Below are 6,000 nucleotides of genomic sequence, written 5' to 3' on the forward strand. Positions count from 1 at the left end.
AAATGAGTGGCCGTGGGCTGGGGTGTGTAAGACACTCGTCCTCAAATCAGCAGTGCTGGGCTATGAAACATTTCAACTTTTTAAAAGTGGTCCATTTGCCAAAACTGTTGAAAAAACACTGCTGGAGGCAAACTCTGGGGTGGTGGTATTATTTATTTATTTTATTTACACTATCGACCATGAAATATGAACATCCAGACTCAATAGAGCTGTATAACGCCCTTTAACCCGGTCTTCGCCTACTACTGATGGCTGACAGTCAGCATGTCTGGTAATACTACAGCGTAGAACTATTACTATTATGGCAGCAGTCACTAGACTAAGGTACTTGTTAACTACGTGTGGCCAAACGTCTGCATTGTTACCACACGGAGCCACTGGGCTGACAATGAACTCTCCAGAAGCATCTGAAGCATCCCACAGCTTTCGTGTCCCTGGCAGCGGTACGAGGGTCAAGGGGTCTGACAGAGTGACCTACTTATAACTGGGCCATCCAGGGGCACATTCCTTTGCAGACCAAAATGATAAAGTAATAATAAACATATAATGATGTAGTTATTTTATTAAAAACAAAAATACATTAAAATAAAACTATTTATACACAACAAACACACTGTATAAATACACACACATACAGTATATACTGTATATATAGGTATTGATATATCATAAGCTAAATTGTTTGGTATTTCTTACATTTTGTGACTTCAATATTTTTAAGCAATGGGATAACTGAACTATGTGAAAGTGTTATTTATAGTAAAACTAATTAAACAATTAATAAATGCAGGAAAACAGATATTTTTCTGTCCTCCAATAAAACCTATTAAAACATCTGATATAAACTCTTGATTTCTTTTCCCCTAAATATACATTTATTCATTTATTATTCACTCATACAGTACAGTTACTGGTTTTATTTCAGCCCTTGTTCTCACACTACAGAAGAAATATTATCTATACTTACATTTAGCATTTAAAGACAGCACTGGGAGTTGTCAAAAGTCATTTTCAGTAATAATGATAAATACACAAGGTATTCTATTTATAATTTGCCCGTTTATACACACACACACATATATATATATATATATATATATATATATATATATATATATATATATATATATATATATATATATATATATATATATATATATATATATATATAAACACATTTTACGTTCAAACAGCTTTCTTTTTTTCTTATCATTTTCTTTTCAAAAATCATATACTGTACTCTAAAATTTGGTACTCTATAAATAATTTTAGTCTTTTTACTTTTCGTTTTTATTCCTAGAATGCTCTGTTGTTCATTCAAGCTTTCTAAAGTTTGTTTTGTATAATTTTCTTTTTGATAAGATGCAGAAGTGCAAGATGTTCAAACGGTACATAACAGAACTGTGCTAATGAAACACTGTAAATCAAACTCGGCCAATTCTGCGCAGTTTATTACTTTCACCCTTTCTTGTTCCTTTCCCAGTAAAACTTCTGTGATTTTTCTGCAGCCTTTAGCACATCTTTCTGTTCTTTTACAAAACGATAAAACGAAACGCAGTCAGACCTGAAATTCATTGGGTCTTGCAATTCCCACAGCGTTAGGTGTCTGAATGAGGAGAGGCAGCTCTTCCATTCAAACTGACGGCATTGTGGGAATGAAGACTTCCTTATTGACATTCAAAGTAATAAGTTGAAGTAAGTGGCTGCTAATAATATTTTAGCCACAAAAAGGCACACGTGTTGACACTGATACAGATATATGTTGGACATGGGAATTTTGCCACACGAGTTACGTGAGATTAGAGTGTCCAAACTGGGACGCTCGGTCGCCGTAGTGTCTGGCTGAAACGGCGAGCCGAAAGAGGCCGATCGTGTTATCACTGTTATTTTCGAACATTGACTTGTTATTACAAAAACAGTGCACGCGTATAAAAAATAAAACCTCCCGTCTTTAAACAAATGAAAATCAACAAACACAAAGCTGCACTTTCCAAACAGTTCAGAAACCCGAGCACATCAGGACGCTGAGTCGCGACTCTCACATTTTGCATTTGACGATATGACATTCCAAGGCGTCCTTGAATGAAACCGCTGGCCGGCACGGTGTGAGTGTTAAACCCCAAAGCGTATGGCAATCCGTTAACTTTAAGCAACTTTTTAAAAACATGAAACCTGCTGTTAGTACTGAAACATAAGAAGCGCATCAGAACTTACCGAGTTCACTAATCGCGTTTCTCTTTGCTGTGTCCTTAGGTGGAAAATGCCCGGCAAACCGCTAAACCTTTCAATATTGCCCGCTCTGCGGCTGACGTCATCAGCGCCCTCGCCACCCAGCCAATGACATTCAAATGTTTGAACAGTTTGTTTATTTATGTGTCAAAGGATTGCGTCATAAAATCCACTGATGCAACTCAGCGTTTAATTCATTAATGTCCATCTTTGTTTATTGCTGTCTTTTAGTGCCTTTTATACTTGGATACTAATATATACCACTTAGTGCCCTTCTTTTTCTTTCTTTCTTTCTTTCTTTCTTTCTTTCTTATATACCACTTAGTGTCCATCTTTTCTTTCTTTCTTTCTTTCTTTCTTTCTTTCTTTCTTTCTTTCTTTCTTTCTTTCTTTCTTATATACCACTTAGTGCCCATCTTTCTTTCTTTCTTTCTTTCTTTCTTTCTTTCTTTCTTTCTTAGTGCCCATACCACTTAGTGCCCATCTTTCTTTCTTTCTTTCTTTCTTTCTTTCTTTCTTTCTATACCACTTAGTGCCCATCTTTCTTTCTTTCTTTCTTTCTTTCTTTCTTATATACCACTTAGTGCCCATCTTTTCTTTCGTTCTTTCTTTCTTTCTTATATACCACTTAGTGCCCATCTTTCTTTCTTTCTTTCTTTCTTATATACCACTTAGTGCCCATCTTTCTTTCTTTCTTTCTTTCTTTTCTTTCTTATATACCACTTAGTGCCCATCTTTCTTTCTTTCTTTCTTTCTTATATACCACTTAGTGCCCATCTTTTCTTTCTTTCTTTCTTTCTTTCTTTCTTTCTTTCTTTCTTTTCTTTCTTTCTTATATACCACTTAGTGCCCATCTTTCTTTCTTTCTTTCTTTCTTTCTTTCTTATATACCACTTAGTACCCATCTTTCTTTCTTTCTTTCTTTCTTATATACCACTTAGTGCCTTTCTTTCTTTCTTTCTTTCTTTCTTTCTTATATACCACTTAGTGCCCATCTTTCTTTCTTTCTTTCTTTCTTTCTTATATACCACTTAGTGCCCATCTTTCTTTCTTTCTTTCTTTCTTTCTTATATACCACTTAGTGCCCATCTTTCTTTCTTTCTTTCTTATATACCACTTAGTGCCTATCTTTCTTTCTTTTTTTCTTATATACCACTTAGTGCCCCTCTTCCTTTCTTTCTTTCTTTCTTTCTTTCTTTCTTTCTTTCTTTTTCTTATATACCACTTAGTGCTCATCTTTCTTTCTTTCTTTCTTTCTTTCTTTCTTTCTTTCTTATATACCACTTAGTGCTCATCTTTCTTTCTTTCTTTCTTTCTTATATACCACTTAGTGCCCATCTTTCTTTCTTTCTTTCTTTTCTTATATACCACTTAGTGCCCATCTTTCTTTCTTTCGTTCTTTCTTTCTTTCTTATATACCACTTAGTACCCATCTTTCTTCCTTTCTTTCTTTCTTATATACCACTTAGTGCCCATCTTTCTTTCTTTCTTTCTTTCTTTCTTTCTTTCTTATATACCACTTAGTGCCCATCTTTCTTTCTTTCTTTCTTATATACCACTTAGTGCCCATCTTTCTTTCTTTCTTTCTTTCTTATATACCACTTAGTGCCCATCTTTCTTTCTTTCTTTCTTTCTTTCTTTCTTTCTTATATACCACTTAGTGCCCATCTTTCTTTCTTTCTTTCTTTCTTTCTTACCACTTAGTGCCCATCTTTCTTTCTTTCTTTTTCTTATATACCACTTAGTGCCCATCTTTCTTTCTTTCTTTCTTATATACCACTTAGTACCATCTTTCTTTCTTTCTTTCCTATACAGTATACCACTTAGTGCTCATCTTTCTTTCTTTCTTTCTTTCTTTCTTTCTTTCTTTCTTTCTTTCTTTCTTATATACCACTTAGTGCCCATCTTTCTTTCTTTCTTTCTTTCTTTCTTTCTTATATACCATTAGTGCCCATCTTTCTTTCTTTCTTTCTTTCTTTCTTATATACCACTTAGTGCCCATCTTTCTTTCTTTCTTTCTTATATACCACTTAGTGCCCATCTTTCTTTCTTTCTTTCTTTCTTTCTTATATACCACTTAGTGCCCATCTTTCTTTCTTTCTTTCTTATATACCACTTAGTGCCCATCTTTCTTTCTTTCTTTCTTTCTTTATTTCTTATATACCACTTAGTACCATCTTTCTTTCTTTCTTTCTTTTTATATACCACTTAGTGCCCATCTTTCTTTCTTTCTTTTTATATACCACTTAGTGCCCATCTTTCTTTCTTTCTTTCTTTCTTTCTTTCTTTCTATCTTTCTTTCTTTCTTTCTTTCTTATATACCACTTAGTGCCCATCTTTTTTCTTTCTTTCTTTCTTTCTTTCTTTCTTTCTTTCTTTCTTTCTTATATACCACTTAGTACCATCTTTCTTTCTTTCTTTCTTTCTTTCTTTCTTTCTTTCTTTCTTTCTTTCTTTCTTTCTTTCTTTCTTTCGTTCGTTCTTTCTTTCTTTCTTATATACCACTTAGTGCCCATCTTTCTTTCTTTCTTTCTTTCTTATATACCACTTAGTGCCCATCTTTCTTTCTTTCTTTCTTTCTTTCTTTCTTTCTTTTTTTGTCCATCTTTCTTTCTTTCTTTCTTTCTTTCTTATATACCACTTAGTACCCATCTTTCTTTCTTTCTTTCTTTCTTTCTTTCTTTCTTTCTTATATACCACTTAGTGCCCATCTTTCTTTCTTTCTTTCTTTCTTTCTTTCTTTCTTTGTTGTTGTGCCTTTCATACTTGTGCGGTAATATGTAGAACTCAATACCCTTCATAAAATGCAAAAACACCCCAAAAAGCTGAAAGTTGCAGTGGTTGAATTGAGGTGTGGCAGTGCTACTCAAACAGCCAGCAGGTCCAGTAGGCAGCCATTGGGCACCTACAGAGTGGCACATGGGTTGCTGGCAAGAAGGACGATTAGGGATTGTGACCATCTGTGTCTGTTTGTTTCTACACTAGTAGTATAATGTGGCGGTTTCTGTCAAAATGATTTATGACCGTAAGCCCGCCCCTTTGGCTGTCATTGAGCTCCGCCCCTTTTTGATGGATGCATCAATACAGAGGCTGCCTGCTCTGCTCTCATGCCTGCTTACAGCATGGACAGCTTGTCAACGCAGAGACTGTCTGGGTCTTTCTCTGCTTGACTTAGATAAAATAAAAATGCTTTACAAGTGCTAAACCACAGTTTAGATATTCAAAGTAACAGATAGATAGATAAAGAGGGTTCTTACCCAAAACAGTAGAGGCAGGAAAGGCTATAAGGTAGATCCCTCCGGCAGGAACATGCTCTGGGCCTGTCCTCAGGAGAAGTGGGCAAGAAAGTGGAAGATGCCAGTCATCAGGGCTACTCCTGACCGGGAGCCGAGGCAGAGGCAGGTCCTTCATAACTGGGCACATGTCGGCGGCCCTGACATGCCTAGACTTGTCCTCGGGAGAGGGGTGGGGGACGGGACGAAGGAGGGCAGACATCCATCAAGTCTGCTCTTGACAGAAAGGAGAACCAATCAGTTGGGTAGGGGCGGGTTCAAGGAAGAGTCACACATCCATCAAAACCCCCAACCCCACCCCTTGACAGGTCCCTGGGGAGGGTTCAAGGAAGGGTCACACATTCATCAAAAGGGGCAGGGCTTAATAACAGAGAAAGGAGGCAGGGCTTAAGGTCATAAATCATTTTGACAGAAATAACTACTTACACTTCACACTCACAAACTCAACCTCGGCTGTTCCTTCTGGATTGACCTGCTT

Source organism: Polypterus senegalus, chromosome 3, assembly GCF_016835505.1.
Source record: "Polypterus senegalus isolate Bchr_013 chromosome 3, ASM1683550v1, whole genome shotgun sequence".
Lineage (NCBI taxonomy): Eukaryota > Metazoa > Chordata > Cladistia > Polypteriformes > Polypteridae > Polypterus > Polypterus senegalus.